Raw genomic sequence first — 17,759 nt, 5'->3', positions numbered from 1 at the left:
TTTTGGGGGGCAGTTGGTATTGTCTGATATGTGTCAAAAGTGCTTCCTGGCCAATTCATCTAAACGAAATATTTATGAATTGAATTTTGCACCGTGACAGCTGTTTCAATGGCAATTATCATCTGAAAATCTCACGGTAGTAACAGCAGTGAAAGGATAGGCCTGAAATAAGAAAAGGGACGCTTGAATATTCAAACAAAAAAAAATGGGTCAGTTTCGTTTTGGTTGATTCAGATGTGGATAAACCTTTGTCAATCAAGCATGATGGAAATAACATGAGGGTATATTTTAGACTGGCTTTTTTTTTTTTTTTTTTTTTTTTTTAAACCTGTGCACGGTTCTAAAGGTGGATATTGATATAATAACATCACCGAGGCGCAGTCATTTAACCCAATTACCTATCGTGTTTTATGCAAAGCAATCAGGTGGCGAACTCCGGTAATGAGCTCGATTTTATGCCAAATTTAGACCTCATTACTATTTTCCAAGGCGTGGCAAAGCTGTTAAAAGGGACGCAACCATGCATTTAGAACATACTGCCCTATTATATATCATTAATGGAGAGTCTCTTTAATGGCGCGTTGGATGTGAAACATTGGTGATTTGGAGAAAAGGGAAAAGGCTGTCATGCACAAAAGTAGAGACAGACAGATGCATACACACACTCTCTTTATAGAGCCGGTAGCCAGGCACTGTCCTCAAACTCTTCCAAGTTCTGCAGGTAGGTGTCACACTTGCTCCTAATTTCAGGGGGGCTCATTCTTAATCCGTCACGGAAAACCATCCCTGATCAAATGGCCTGGTTAAAAAGAACCAAAGACTTGAGGCACTGGGGCACACACAATGATCACAGTTATTATGAGGATTATAGCAACATTGACAAGTGGATAAAAAAACACACGCATCACACACTTGACCGACATGTAGGAAAAACATAAGGCTATTTTCCAAGGAAGTTGAAGATGAGAGGGTTTCTCTTACTGATGGTTTATTCTTGAAGTTGGATGTAGGCCTATTCCAAGAAAGCAATAATAATACGTCTATAAGAAATTACAAAATAATGAATTATTATTATTGTTGTTGTTGTTTTTGTTATTTTTATTATTATCAAAGCGTCCTCAATTATGGAACAATTGCAGGCCAGTATTGAGCCCCAAAAGCATATAGCCTACGGATAGGGAAAACAATTCATTTTTAAATCCTTTAATATTCGTTCCTTCAACGGCTTGTAAACCACATTTTAAAGGACACTTTTAATTTAACATGAAAAATTTGTAAAAGATTGTAACAAATTATTATTATTACCAGAGTATTATTATTATTATTAGCCTATTATTATTATTATTATTATTATTATTATTATTATTATTATTATTATTATCATTATTATTGTTATTATTATTATTATTACCGACCTCTACTGAAGTGGGACAGCTTGCTCTTGTTTACGGCTACCATTAATCTCTATAGTTTACTTTCCCCTACTCCAGCTTGAAATCTCCCCTGGGGTTCATATAATTCCCTTAGCCTTAATGTCCTCTATTCGGGACCTCTATTTTAATCTGACAGAGTGTGCTGGAGCAGTGATTGCGACACATCAGCCGGCTAAATAGCATAATTATGTTTTTTCTTTGCTGATCCCCGAGGGATTGAACTGTTCGATGCAATGTCCCCTAAGAGGGTATTATAGTTTTATTTGGAATTGCGTTGTTTTCTAAGAATTGATTGAAGAACTAATGTTTCATTGGGACAATATACACACAATTTCAGAGGTGTAAATCATCTGTGTTAGGCTAGGTAAATATTGTGTCGTTTATATGTCAAATAGGTTTTCCAGGAGGAGGGGGTTTATAAGGGTGTAAGCCAAGCACAGAGCCGAGCATTGGGATGATGTTATTCCAAGCAGCTTTCTTGATTTACGAAATGCGAGGGAAATGTTTGGAAAATGATCATCTAAACTGCCAAACTGGATCCGAAAAGGGGACTGCACATAGCCCCAAGGGCAAGACATGATAAAACATGTCTGGCTTTTTTTATTTTATTTTATTTTTTTAATATTATTTTATTCGAATTAGCCTAAAATATGTAACTACTTTTTTTTGTGCAATATCATTTTGCGGGGGAAATGATTTTGCGGTGTTTCTCCAAAGATGTGCCACTTTACCATTCGCATTATTTTTCCCTAACAGTTGTTATTCAAATCACGCCCAGTGGGACAGAAGTCACAAGAGGTCTTTGATGCTCCTATGGAGTCTACATTAATCCTTTGCATTGTAATTAATTATACATGGGCGTACCATATTTATTACAGTATATTATTATTATTATTTCTATTATTATTATTATTATTTTTTTTTTTTACATTTTTTAATTTGCCTCACAAAAGGGAAATTGTAAGCCAGCTGGTGGAAGAGGTAGAGTTTATCGTAGCCTGCCTTGCTGAAGGACACTGCGGCAGGTGTTTTCACACGGGATCAAACCGGCAGGTGTGACTGTTATTATGGTGGAGCTCGCCCCGTAAGGCTGCTCTCAAGCTGTGAAAAACTAAAACCTTAAAACACTTAAAAAAATAAATAAATATTCGATTATTGATGGTACATACTGTTTCTATTTCTGGGCAATAATGTAGTCAGTTAACCGCTCATTACACGCGGAAGCAGTGTGAGTGAATTTGCCAGCCGTTCATCAGTCTAGAGAGGCGTGATAGCCTACAGGGGAGATCCTCTCTGCAACTTTGCCCAACTTGGTCCCTGGTTTCCCCTCCAGTTGAATGGCGTGTCGGCTCATTGTTTGGATTGCTACAATGTGAGAATACTAAGTGGGGGTGAAACGGTTCCCACGTGTGAAAGTGGGGGAAAATAATCCGACAGAAGAAGCAGCAGAAGAGGAAGGAGGAGGATATAGGCCTGTACCCTTCAATCCTACTTTGTTACTGTTGGGCGTTCAGAAGCGGCTCCCTGGATGTTTGGCAGATGCATCTCTCTCAAGTTGTCATATCGACAAAACGAAAATAATAATTGTTTGGTAAAATTCGTTTTTCAAAACTGAGAATAAATGAAGGCCACTGGCTATACAGTGAAGTCTAAGGGCCTTGGCTCACGGTTAATTAAAAATAATTGTATAAACTATTAAATATGCCCGATAGACCTTGGATAATTGTCAAAGAAAAAAAAAAAATCAATATTTTCAACTCAACATCCCAAATCAAATTAATTAATAATTACTATTTGTGTGTGTTGCTCGGAGTTGGCCCATCCACTCAATACATGTGGCGTTTTTGCAGAACGATCTGATCCTGTCATCTGTTGCGATGAAAGAAGGCAAGAGCTTTGCAGGATAGTCTGCAGCAGGTTTTATTTATGCATATTTTAAAGTAGAGACGACGCTTATGCATATATTTAAGTGTGTGTGTGTGTGTGTGTGTGTGTGTGTGTGTGTGTGTGTGTGTGTGTGTGTGTCATAAGGGAGACTTTCAGCGGTGACTGAAAATAGGGCTAATATAGGACTAATGAATAACAAGAGTAAACCGTGGTTTCTTGTTTGTTTTCGACACGTTTGGGAACGGTAGGATCTAATGAAGTGGAAGTTAACTCCAGCATAATCCCGTTATTATTGTCATTATCTGTGCTGCATGCAGGCTTATTAGTAGCCTAACCTACTGGTGGTAGAGCCACATAATCGCAAAGTTAGCTTTATATCCAATGGTGTTGTCCAATTTGTAAGTGTAGAAATGTATAGGGGAACACAATCTACACAATATCTATAGATCATCTATAGGATTTGATATCCTCAGATTTGGACATAATCAGGTATGCTGCGGAGAGTTAACCCACCTAAACTCATTTTTACCCTTTTTTTATTTACTGAGTAAAGTTTTACGCATCTTTTAAGCTGGCAGCAATATTTATGACATAGAAAATTCATGGCACATATGCAACATGAAACCAATGTACGTAGATTTAAAGGGGAAAAAAACATAAATGAATGGCATTAAAGTATGATTGATTTTTTTTTATATTGGTGGTTGTTTTCCTTATGCTGGTCACCGACTGGAGGTCATAGTTAACCCATCTTTTTATTTATCCCTACACCACTGGACATTTAGACTATATAAAATCGCAATAATTTGGCCAGAGACTTGCTGTATACTTAGGCAGCAGTAAAAGAGATGCGAAGCAACTTGGAGCTGAGGAGCAAACAGATTAGACACCTGCTACCGGATTGCTTGGTGGACGCCTCTCAAATATGTCAGACCACAAGGTGAAACCAAAACCTGTTGATACACCGAGTCCCAATATCATTGAAGTGTACTCAGTGGACCAAACGGGACTTCGTATAAACAGCCTACTGATAAAACGTCTGTCTACATGATACAACACATCTGACACGGCTGGGGGTCAAATTCAGCTCAAATGTGTAAATAGACACCCCCTGTACTTGACCTCCCTAGATTAATCGCAAGGGTATGATCACCAGCACAAGTGTTGCCAAATGCGGTATAAAAGGGGGGTGAAATAAAAGGAGACTGGCTTTTTCAGAAAAGGAGGTCGCTCCACTGTGACTGAAAAGCAATATAGAGGTGTTTGTTTCCCCGGAATTTTCCCGTTCCCCCTGCGAAAGAAGCCTTCACCTCCAAACCCCAATGAAAAATCACTATAACATTGCTATAATATTCCTATAGGGACTAACTGTGTGTTTGTGGTAGGCTACTCAATACTGAGTGCATAGTGATCTTTATGTTTTTTTCCTATCTCCGATGGTGTCACTATAATATTCCTATAGGGACGTTTAGTTTTGATCTGATGTTTATAATGTCTCCCTTCAAAATCTATTACAAAGATAACTGTGTTCGTTTTCGTGAGGTTATAAATGTAAAGCAGTCAGCGACTTTTCTTTGGTGGGATTCAGTACGAGGCCTGCTTTTGTCCATGTTTAATTATTATCATTTCCCAGCTGAGAAGGCTAATTATGGACGCAATATTTCAGATCAGTCATCTCGCGAGAATACAGATGACCGGAGGCAAACTATGTGAGGCGTTTGGGTATGATTTTTTTTTTTTTTTAGTTTTCTCTCGCTTTGAATCAAACTGGTGTCAGTTGTCATCTGTTGTGTGTTGTTTTTTTCCCCAGCCACTTTGGAGAGCTAAAAAAAAAAAGTAAAGAACAAGTGAAGGTAACGGGACCCTTTGGCACCTCCAATGTTCATATTAAATGAAGTTCTAAAATGGTCCTGAACACATTGTAAAGCGATCCAGATAAGGTGGCAGAGAGTGATTTACCACTATTTTTCTCCACTTCACGGACTGTTTTTCTATTTCTCCGTAGAGCTCCTCAGGGAAAGATTACACGTGTAATTTTCAGCTGTGTGATGTTTTAAGTGACCCCTCCCCCCTAACATAAATAAAATATTTCTACGTAGAAAAAAAAAAAAAAACATTAACGAAGAATGATGAACTATGAAGTAGCCTACTAGCAGACCAGGGTTAGGGGTTGACAGGACGGGGAGGAGGGGGGTTGAGACTTCAGTTCCAGTTGGCAAATAATAAGTCTTCATTTAACAATGGCTAGATTGCTAAAAAAGTGATAATCTGAGGTCGGATGACCACATGAACCATAAATTCCATTGTTATGGCGAGGTCTAACACAAAAAGCCTAGAACTCGTCCCCAGTTTTTCCCCTGCAGCAACAAAAAGCTGCTGAATTTAAACGATGCTTTAAATAACATACTGCACATATTATTATATGACCATTATAATACATAATACAGTTGCCAATTTAGAATTTAGAATTATTTGTAATGCTGTATGAGGAGGGCAGTGTCTCAAACACACACACACACACACACACACACACAGCCTTGCTCTGAAAGCACCTTGACTCCTTGAAAAGGGCTGCTCATTGACCAATCTGCTCTGACAGCAGTGTGGTGTGAGCTCCTGACCCTGTGACTGCAAAGGGTCTGTGTTCAGTGGCCATGTAAGGGCTCACTGGCGCTCACACTGGGGGTTCCTGCCCTGCCCTGGAGGAGGTGGCACACACACACATGCACACACACACACATACACATACACACACACACACACACACACACACACACAAAGCCACTCACATATCCACACATACACATTTTGCACACGTACACACATATGTCCACATACACATACATTCACATATGCACTCGCATGCACATGCACACTTACACACACACTCTCACACATATGCACACGCACATAGGCAGGAGGGACTTATACCCTAAGCCAACCCCCTCAGCTAAGCACTGATCACAGAGCAGTAAGTGTGTCTATCCAGTCTGGAGGTGGAGACAGCAGCAGGTCCTTCCTCCTGTGACACTGTACAGGTCCTGTCTGTATACTGGCTTGGCTCCTCCCTCACCGTGGACACAGCGTGGGCGAATTCAACGCGCCCACTCCCGAAACGTTGACTCCTGCTTGTGTTTAGGGACACAACCCTGCTAACTCACACAATACAGCATCCTCTTCAGCAGTATTGAATTACAACGTATTACAACGTAACATATGTAGACGTCATAACATAACATAACATAACATAACATAACATAACATAACATAACATAACATAACATAACATAACATATGGTAGATGCTCTTATAGTACTGTGTTCTACCCATTAAGCTACACAGGGCCAATATCTGTAAATTTGATTTGTAAATTTGTTAAATGGGAATAGTAAACTGGTTTGTGAGGAAAGATTAAAAGAGGACATCAACACACGTAAGATAAGGCGCTCTAATATTACAATCTTAATGGCTCTGATGAAGATTGATGAACTGTTTTCTTTCAGTGACTTCAGAGGGTCCAGGAGGGAGGAGGGGTACCGAGCCGCCTGACTGTTTATTTACATTTGCCCTTTTTAAATGATCCCTTTCTTCTCAACATCTGCTCCACATTACCACACAGATATCTGTCCTAATGACCGCTATGATGCCTGCACTCGCACTCACACACCTCTACACACAGCCACTCATACACACACACACACACACACACACATACACACTCAGCCTGTAACATTACCATTATCCACCGTTCACCTGGGACACTTTACCCTCTCCCAACCACCTTGCACAACAAATGGACCTTCCCTCACTGCCGGCCCTTTTTGTTTGCTCCGAGCCTTTCCACTTTTCCTCCCAGTTTGGTGTAGTCTGATGGATGCAAATGGGCACTTACTTAATTGGATCAGTTCCCAAGATGGAGATAAACGGGGGCCCAGCCTTTTTTTTTTTTTTGCCAAGTTATTTTGAGCCACGTTCAGTTCAGCGGTGTGTGGAGAGAACGTTAATGAGGAGGGGCGAGGAGACGCCACCGCTGCTGGACCCATTCAAAACTCTCTGCTCCAGACTTCCCCTCACTCCGACACAATGAGGGAAGGAAGCTGGGCCCCATGTGCGACACTGTCTCCATGCCAATTTAGAAAAGTGCCTGCTGGTGATGCAACTCGGGAGCCATCCAATCAAGAACCCCCACACTGCCTGCTCTGGTTTTGGTACATGCAGGTAGCTGTTGGGTTTTGTCATTCAACAGACAAATTAGATGGGAGCCAAATCTAAACACTAACACGGACAAAAGCAAATCAGTTTTGTTCGTGCCCGTGCCTGTTCATGTTACACTTGACACCTGAATGCTCCAGACATTAGCAGATGATTACCAATGAAAACGCCTTGGTGGCTTCTCCCTTTTTTTTCTGACTCCCCCCCCCAAAAAAAAAAAAAAAAAAAAAAAAAAAAAAAAAAAAAAGCAGCAGTGGCTGCATGCCAGTGGGAGTGTGTTGGCTGCAGCACCCTGATTAACAGGATGGTTTACAGCCAACTCCAATAGGTAATCTCATCAGAGAGGGGCTTTAAACAGATAAAGACCACCCCAAACTACCCCCCCTTGACTACCCCTCCAACTGTGTCCCTTCCCACATGAGACCTCCCATCTAAAGCACTAACTGAGAGCTGCTAATACCTGGAGCAGGCTAACATGGCCAGCCACAGACCAGGCTCAAATCATCTATTGACCTCATTTTCAATAAAGGAGCCGTTTCCAGTCTGATGGATGATTTGTTGGTCTTGCATGGAATGGCCATCTGGATGGAAGGATATGATCGCTGTAGTAGGTAGGCATCACCTGCCAGCTATTCTCTGCTTAGGCTAAAGCTTGCAGGCTGCAGCTAAGTCTCCGTCTATGCATCTCACTGGAGCTTCTATGTTAAAGCAGCACTAAAGAAAGAGAAAGAAAGAAAAAAAAGATCCAATTAATTTTGCACCATATGGTCACTATTGGCTCAGTTTTTTCATCTCAAGTCAAACGTGACGTTATTTTGATCCAATATGAGAAAATCCCTGTTTGCATCTGGAGACATAACAGCACTTCATTCAGTTATCAAGGGCTTTGTACCCTGGCCTCTTTGTTGCAGAATAAAGACGAGGAATCCAAAACAAATCTGTGAAAGAGCTTTGGCTGTAGTAAAACCCCTTGTCCCACACAGCCTCCCCTTTTGTTTGGGGAGCTCAGATTGGGTGCCGTTGTTCACAGTAGCTGCACTTTAAGTATAGAAAGATCTGATTTATTAGCTTGTCAGGGGAAGCATTGTTCAAGAAGGCAATCAAAAAGCACTTACCTAGCCGCTCTAAAATTACTGCTTTTTTCACTGGCTAATTTGTGTAACTCCCATGGAGGGTCTGGCAAAGAGTTTGATGAGGCATAAAATGATGATAAATGAATTTATTGCCCTGCTGCTCATCAAACGGTTGTAGTATATACTTCTCTCCCTTTCTGCCAATGTGTTGCGCAGGCTCCAGAGCGACAGAGGGGCAGAGATGAGATAGTGTTGCCCTCCTGCCACCCTGCCACCCCCCTCTAGCCCTTTACCTGCCTGACCTGATGGGCATGTGAATGTAACTGGGGTTCTACTGGCAGAGTGGGAGCACAATGGGCAGTTTAATAAGAGGTTAAACTGGAAATGTGAGTAAACCTGCTGCAAGGGATGCTCTCAACTTTCAGTCTCTGATCACTTTGTGGGAAAAGCCAGTGGTAACAAGATCCACACTGCTCCTTCTGCCCTCCACCACCATGACAACCTCCCACAACCCCCCTTCCTCCCATACACCAGCTCCAAAAAGAGAGCAAGAGCAAGAAAGCAACTAAGAAACCCAGCAATGAATCAATTCACATCAACATGTACACAAACTACTGAGGAAGCAACCGCCGCGTTGCGGATCGAAAGCGGGCAGTGCCGGGATATGCCATTATTCCGTTCAAACAAGGCCCGCTCTCATTCCAAATGATGATTAACGACTGATGGGGCGGGGAGGGGGGGGGTGTGTGTGTGTTGGCGGTTGTGTACTAGTGAAGCGGTCGCTACGGGGTCAAAAGCACTTCTGCATATTTGCTAAATAAGCCCACCCCCTCCATCCATCCTGCTCCCATAACTCCGGGGTCATGCATCTCCCCGTTCAACATTGTATAGGATGTTTACACTTGATTACACCCCATGCCTTCCTATGCTCTGCTCTTTGGCCAATTGTGCTTGATTAAGTCCTTGCTTGTTCACCATCGCTGGCAACCAAAGAATGCATTGTTGCACCCCCCCCCCACCCCACATCACCACCACCACCACCCCCATCACCACCACCCCCACCCCCTTTGAGATCAGCTCCCCCGATAGATAGGCTGTTTCTGCATTCACTGATTCATTAGGTTGGTCCCTTAAATACATCAAAGGGCTCCTTCGCTCACACAATAAACTGATAAAAGCAATTATAGCCCTATATCTGCTAGGCGATGTTGATCACTTGGGAGTCAGCATTAGATAATGAAAGAGTTTGATGACATAAGATTTCTGAGAAAGCTCACTTTCTGTCTCTTTCTAGTATGCATACGCTTTACGCTCATGTGAGGTTCTTCTCAAGTGCACTGTGCAAAACAGCACACACCACAGATCCCCCCCTCCCCCTCCCCCCGCCCAAATAACATACATGTAATTTACCCATATATCCTACGCCTAGAATTTGTTAAGTTGAAATTAGATGCTATATAAAGAACATCTTTGCAAGTACAGTGAGAGGCCCTTGCAAACACAGCAGTGCTTTGGCTTTCATATGTTTAACATTAAATGTTACCAGTTAAAGATCTTTAAATATTCATTTCCCTCCCTTGCTCTCTCTTTCTCTCTCTCTTTCTGTTTGATGGAGTGGATGGAGGGGGTTAGGCAGGGCATTCTGGCTGTGATAACCTCATTCGCTGGGACGATGGAGATGAAATGCATTTGTCAAAAGGAGGAATTGAGATTCTCTCAGTGCTGCCTGATATTGCTTTCATTCCTTTTCCTCAAAACAGAGACGGCAACCCAATCAGGGGAATCGGCATATGCAGATCAAGCCGATACATTTTTCATGAGCATGTTTCATCCTAAAGCAGATAAAAAGGAAGGGGAAAGCGGTTATTAAACAAAAGATGGAATCAACAGAGTGAGAAATGGCGTTAAAAATGAAGTTTCTAAGTGGGTGTTTTGCTTCACAAGCCGCTTCAATTCTCTGACAAGCATGCATATAGCACAGCTTATTGTACTGCACACAGTATGCTAAATGGGAACAGTTAAAACCACACATTATGCAGTTTGGTAGTTTTTCTAGGATATAATCTTACCATGTCATCTTTGCATCAACTTTTCTAACCTTGTGCCAGAAGTTAAAAAGGGACAATTTTTCTTTCTTATTGGAAACGCACTGAAAACCAAAGGTCAACAGGTTCTTTGGCATATATCACCAATAAGTTATAATCACACTGTCTGTTGCCTGTGGGAATCCTGGAATTTTAATGAATGATGCTTCATCTTCCATACACGAGCTCTAATCTTTCCGCATGGAGTGAATGTGTGTGGAGCAGACCTTGGTCAAACAGTATTTGCAAATACTTTTCATGGTTTGTTTTAGCCTACATAGGCGCCAGATGGGTGGGGTTTGCCACGAAGGATGATAAAAGGTGTGCCAGAAAGTTTATTCAATCACAGGGAAATATTTGGAAGTCAATTTAACGTGCTTTTCTGTGACTGACAACTTATCTGACACTGTCTGAATTGCCCCGATGCAGTAAACCCTATCCATCTGGTACTCCAAGCAGGTTAAAACAAATGCTAAGAATAATTTACAAATACTATTTGATCCAGCTCTGGTGTGGGAAAGTATGAGCTAGCCTGTTGACAGTAAAGATTGTGGTTCGCTAGATTAAAGGTTAGTGAAATGTGCTTGTGAACAAGAAGGTAGCCAGTTCAAATCCCTGGCCTGTCTGATAATATATGAGCAGGGAACTTGAATGAAAAACACTGCTCCCTACCATCAAGATGCCTTTGAGCAAGGCACTTAACTCCAACTGCTCCAGTGGAGCTACTCAGTGGCCAGAAGAAGAGAAGAAGAGGGTGGTTGTACTTGGCAGCTCTCAGGTGTGAATGTATGTAACTGCATGAATATGAAACCGGCCATCGCTGAAAAAAAGTATGCATGCTAAGCAAACTTTTCCTGGATAAACAGAGATTGAAAACATGGACATAATTTGACTTTTTCCTCATCTGCAATAAGTGTGTCACCTGAAACAAACTCAAAACGGCTAAACTGCTTTGTCATTTTGTCATGGCAGTGCATGGGCTCACAGACGACTAGCAGAGGACGATAGCTAGATCTCCTCCAGTCCTTGACCTGCTGACTGACTCACAAATGCACCGACTTCATTAGCAGGTCACCAGTCGGCGCTCGCACCGTCATTAGTAAATACGTTGAGTATTGACACACATATAAAAACCTCATGCACATTATGTCATTGACTAGAGTAGTCTTACCCACAAGGCAATGGGGCCTACAGTTGATGAGGGGTCGCCCAACCAATTACAACTGTTCCACCTGAAGCAGTCAATAGCAAGTAAAACCTTGATTCATTATCAGAATTGCATGGATAAAAAATGCAAAGGAAAAAAGATATATGGGCCGGCATATTATGCGTACAGTTAGACAGTCCCAGTTTGTGTGCATAATTGCTTTAATGTGGGCTATTAAGCCTAAGTGGATATGATTTTACTATCTGCCCTACATTCACTGTGATCCTTACCATGATCAATACTTATGATTTGTAAGTCACCAGCCATCGATAGTATAGTGTGATAGTTAAGTGCTTGACCTTGCATAGAGGAGCTCTTTCCTTGGTCTGGTGACTATCAGAGGGCACACTGCTGGGGGACAAAGGAGGAAGACTATGCACACACACGCACGCACACACAACTATGGCCACCCATTTCCTTAAACATCAACATCTATAAAGATGCATCGCACCGTGAATCTCTTGGTGACATTAAAAAAAGAGGGCTTTGTATGGCTAGCTAAGATATGCTGCTTGAGGCATAATTAATAAGTCTAGCTGTCAGAATAATTAATATTCAATGGAATCAAATTGAATGTCTGCATGCAAGCAGGAGAGAAGGCGGGAGGCAGGGTGCAGTGATGCAGGGGGGAAAGACAGGCTTTACTGGGCTTCTGGCCCACACATTCTTCCTCTCCATAAGGCCAGTTTAGAGTGCTGTGCTGTGTTTGAAAGTGACACACACACACACACACACACACACACATACACACGCTCCAGATTAGACGTTTGAGCCTGAGTGACTTAAACAAGAAAAGATAACTCTTTGTATGGTGACAGATGGATAAGCAGAGCTATCTCAGGCTGTAATCTTGGAATAGTTTGAGACACTTTGTGTTTTGGCAACAGACGAACACGATATGTGATCTCCCCCTGAATGAATGAGCAATAGTGTTTTAAGAGCGAGGGATCTGTTTTTGATTCGTGTTGTGTCACGTTTTTACCGTAGGCGATCAGACACCCGCATCTGGCATGATCACCAACCTTTCCAACAAAAATGTCACTGTAAGATAATACATGAGGCCAAAAACAGCAGAAACATGTAGGAAATACCTCCATTCCTTGCACATATCTCAGGTATTCTATATATCATCTTTCTTGTGTTTCTCTCTCTTAACCGATGGGTATTGTATATCTTTCCACAGGAATATGTATATGTATGTTGGTGCATGCACAGGTATGTGTGAATACACTCACCACTGATCAGTCATCTCAGCTGTGTTGAGCCCAGGTGCTGGGGGGCCTATTAAGATGTACTGGCCCGCGATCAATAGAGAAAACATCAGAGAGAGGGAGAACTCCCGGCCTCATTAGTATTAGCCAACCCTGACACTGGTCAATCAGTTGTTGATGAAGACCTATTCTCAAATCTCTCATGTGTATGTGTGTTTGTGTTACAACAATACACGGGTATGCAATTTAATATGATATTAAATTATTAATATAACACATTTCAAACACACTGCGGATATGTAAGCGTGAAACACATTTCTTTCAAGTGGCGATAAAAATACGAATACAATGTTCTCCACACTATTGGATCATTTAACCTCTCTGATCTCCCCGTCAGTCATGTATGTTACCCAGCATGTTATTACCCATGTATCAACTTGTCCAGAATCTCACGTTTCCACTCAAGCCGACTCGGACGGCAGGCATTTCTTGACCAGGGGCTGGGTCAGAGTTGGAGTGAATTCCATCTCCACCGTCTTTATAGGCGAATCAGGCTGAAGCTAAAGAAAGCAGGACCAGAGGCACCTAACGCAACACAATGATCAAGTGCTGGTAGCATGAGTAGCCGGAGTACACAGGGCTATTAGATGTGAGTGATACGGTTGAAGTTACTCTTGTGAACCTTGCCGTGGCTCAACGCTCGGGACTGTTTGAGGTGACTTCAGGAATGCTGGGAGGGAACCACTTGAGTTCGGGGGGAATTGTATGACACAACAGCCGATATTTATCCCGGTGACCACACAACTCCCCTCCTTGTTTCCAGTTGGATTCCACTTTTAAGTGCTGCCATTCTTTCCTTCGCTGAGTGCAAGCAACACGTGTTTGTGGCCACTCTCTCCCTCTTTCTTCCACTTTCTCTCTCTCCCACTCCCTCTCCACCAAACCCGGTTATTAACACAAACACTGGCTGACACTTGTTTGTGCTTTTAATTGCGTCTGGATGTTATGTCTCTTGTGAACACATACATTAACATTTCTCTGGCGCGGTATAATCAGTCGTGCGACCACAACGCCATGCAGACGGAGCACAGGAAATTACCACATACAATCATGTTTGCTGCACAAGCACATTTGGCTTAGCTCGGCTCCTGTATAGTCTGCCACAGCCTCTAACTTTGTGCTGTGATCATGAGTGAGTGAGTGAGTGCTCTTTCTAGATGCTATTGCGTTTCAGCCCGCATTCGCAGCCCTAGTGACAGTAAATCTGAACACAGTCACTTTCCACCCAAAACCTTCAATAGTGCCACTGAACAATTAGAGGGCTATGAAATATCATGTGAACAAACACGGATCACAACTCACTGTGAGATTGCCGATGATGACACATCCTGCCATGGTTGATAAATAACAGGAAAAAGGCATGCGTCGCTATTCATTAACGCCAAGCTCCTGTTTAAAAACAGCAATAGCAAAGACCGCGAGGCCAACAGTGTCAGAAGGGACGCGTGATGTCACATCTGAGGCTTTTTTTTTTTTTTTTTTAATCTGCAGACCCCTGTATTATTATCAAAGACTCTGACTGTCAGAATGCATTCCGATTTTTCTAGTTTCCTGGTATAACATGGCCCACACAAAGACAACCTCCTACTCTCCAGCCCTATCCGCACACTGTGAACAAAGCAGTGGTATGCCAAGGATTACACCGTAAAATATGCATGTCCCAATGAAATATGTATATAGCCGTGTGTCATCAACGACATGGCTTCTACAAAGGCTACACCGGGTACACAGGAACGCGCGTTTCTCCGACTCGTACTCCCTCGACTTTAATGGGTGTAGACACAAGAAAAGAAACATCTGGGGGAATAATTAAGCCCGACATAAATCTATTTGGTGTGCATCTTAGCACGTTTCACTGAACCGCTCATTTACTTTATTTGAATAACTTCTAGAATGGTAATAAAAAGGCATGCAATAAAGGAGGCTCCGCGCGCCAGCCAGCATTGTTTCAGAATTAAACGCCCCAAATATCTTCGGGAAATAAGATTGTTTTCCTGTGGATGGGGCCTAATCTACTCAGTCATGGTGGTTTGAAGAGGGAATGTTTTCAAGTTTTAACAGGGTTGGTTCCAGCATTCCCACCACCACAGTGATCTAACTAAAGAGGGGCTTCTCTTTTCCTCTCCTCGCCACCAAAAGGAAGGGAGGTTACATGGATGAACTGTGAATTACACCCTGGAACAGCCTACGCAAACCGGCTCCAATGCTCAGGAACTATGAAGCGTCAGTGACGATTAAAGGATATTTATAAAGATGAGCATTATATCGTCTACGTACTGTATGGTGACATTCTGTCCCCTCTGTGTAGAGATAAAAGGAAAGGCTTTTTGTATTCATTACAAGAACTAAGCCCACGGCTATAGAGCCAGCAGATAATCTCCCCATGACTCAGGCTCCCACAATCAACACAAAAGCATTAGAACCACAACAGTTTGACAACAGTCAAGTACAAGAGGGTGCAACCAGAGGGAAGCTGTGGTAGCTAGTTGCCTCCAGCCCCTTGGCTCTGGCTCTCAGGTGTCTGCTTCTCTGCAGGTATGTGTTACCATAATAGAGTAGTTAAGAGGGCCTCTTGTCGAGGGCCCTTCCCTCCTGTCTCGGCACACTGACTCCAGTGTGAACAGGGGTGCCTGGCCGATTTAGTGCAGTCTTGTTAGACTGAGTATTGCACAATGGAAACTGTCATGCGGCTTGTAATGTGTAATTGAACTTGGAGCCATTTTGCTTGAGAATATTCAGACGCAGCTCGATTGGATTTCACTTGGAAAAGCCGACAGATATCCTGCACACTGTTTGCTCTAAGCCTCGTTTTTTGAGCAGGGAGCTCAGGCTGGGGAACACGTCTCAGTCGCTTTTCCCAAATGGTTACATGTCCAGTACAGTTGCACCCTTCTCTTGTGTCCACAAAACCACAACCCACCCCCCTCTCTCTCCCTCTCTCCCAATCCACCCCACCCTCGCTGGGACTGTTTTGTCCTCTGGAACTTTCATTATGTGAAGAGGATAAAAATACAGCACCCTGTGAATTTATGGCTCCTTCAGAGTTGCCATTGAAAATATGAACTTTTCAGACATTCGCTCTGAAACCAGAGTAAGAAAACAGAGCGACCACAGCGTTTATACAGAGTCACCGCAACACAGAGGCCTACAGTCACTGTACTCCCACTTACAGCCTCTTGGTATTAAAGCTCAGACACTTTATGCTGTCCACATACACAATCATACACATCCACCCACACACACAAATACAACATGAGCGCATATTCACACAAGCATATAAACATATCCACATGTAATGGGAGTGTTCATTCACACACATGCATACACGCACACATTTCCATGTAGCATGTTCATTCATACAAACACACACACGCACACATACACACACACAAGCACACACAGTTACCATAATCCATTACGTCCTCTTGGATACACCGTACTTGTTTATTGACTGTGCCAGTTTTAAAGGACAGTCCGTGTATCTTATTCCTTTCCAGTGTAAACCTCTCCTACCCATCTCAACCTCAGACACTGATGACACATCCCTTTAAACATAGGGCCCTTTCTCCTGCATGGACATATGACTCAATGATAATGACAGTATTGAGCGTTTTATAGACAGTCATAATTACAATCATCTAAACCTCCATTCTTGGGAGTTTATGTCTCTCTCCACCTTTCTTTCTTTCTCTCTCTCTCTCTCTCTCTCTCAATGACAGCTGCTTTTCCTGGGAAAGTGCCTCTTTTCTCAGACGATAATCTATTGCCGTCCTCCCATCGCTTACATGTAGCTACATGGTGAGTCAGCGCTGTAATTCCGTCATTAGCTGGATAATGTGTGTGCTGTCTGTGTGTTAAAGCTCTAAGTGCCAGCTTTGGTGTGACCCCGGGGCAGCCTGTGGGTTTGACTGATGCCAGTCTACCCACCGAGCGTCATCTGAGCTCTGTAATAGGTTTTGTCCAGCACAGTTTGGCCTGGATTGGCTTAGTGAGTGAGGACCTTCAAATGCGTACATAGTCTAAGTGCTGCCTCGGCCACAATCAGCCAGAACCTTCTATGTCTCTGGAACCTGGAGGTACCGAATCTTTCCAAATGGACCCATAGGTTCAGAAGCTATTAATGAGCATAGGAAGTGAAAGTTCAAGAAACTGTATTGAAATCAAGGAATGGGGTGAACCTCCAGTTAATTTGGATAGGCTCAAATCAAGGCTATCAGAGAGCTGCAAGAGAGTCGAGAGACACTAGCTAAACAAACAAGTAAAAACAATGCTTATTGGATTTTTTAGTAACTGACTACAGAGTTTGTGAAAGCTCCTCATTCCCTGCCAATCCACCCTCTTCTGTCCTGATGAACTTGTCGACCTTGCTTGGTGATCTAGTCTCTGACATGGGGTTCACACCAGTACGCAGTAACACCCAATCACCTCCAGCCACTTCTCCACAGTCAGCCTTTACAGTGGGAGCGTTCACCACATTGCCTGCCAGAGACAGACACCTCTAAATCAAAAGTGGAATTACAGTAAAACACGGCTTTTATTACCCCCAATACCTTAAGATACATCGAAAGACACACAGCCAAATTGATAAAACA

The 17,759-nt window shown here is 42.7% G+C and overlaps 1 protein-coding gene across 1 annotated transcript in view; it reads left to right on the top strand.

Annotated features, from left to right (window-relative positions):
• Positions 1–17,759, top strand: part of lpcat2 (lysophosphatidylcholine acyltransferase 2) — a 242,224-nt gene that overhangs the window by 11,126 nt on the left and 213,339 nt on the right. The gene's annotated exons all lie outside the window — the stretch shown is intronic.

This window comes from Centroberyx gerrardi, chromosome 1 (genome assembly GCF_048128805.1).
Source record: "Centroberyx gerrardi isolate f3 chromosome 1, fCenGer3.hap1.cur.20231027, whole genome shotgun sequence".
Lineage (NCBI taxonomy): Eukaryota > Metazoa > Chordata > Actinopteri > Beryciformes > Berycidae > Centroberyx > Centroberyx gerrardi.
This window is presented reverse-complemented; position numbering and strand designations above follow the sequence as displayed.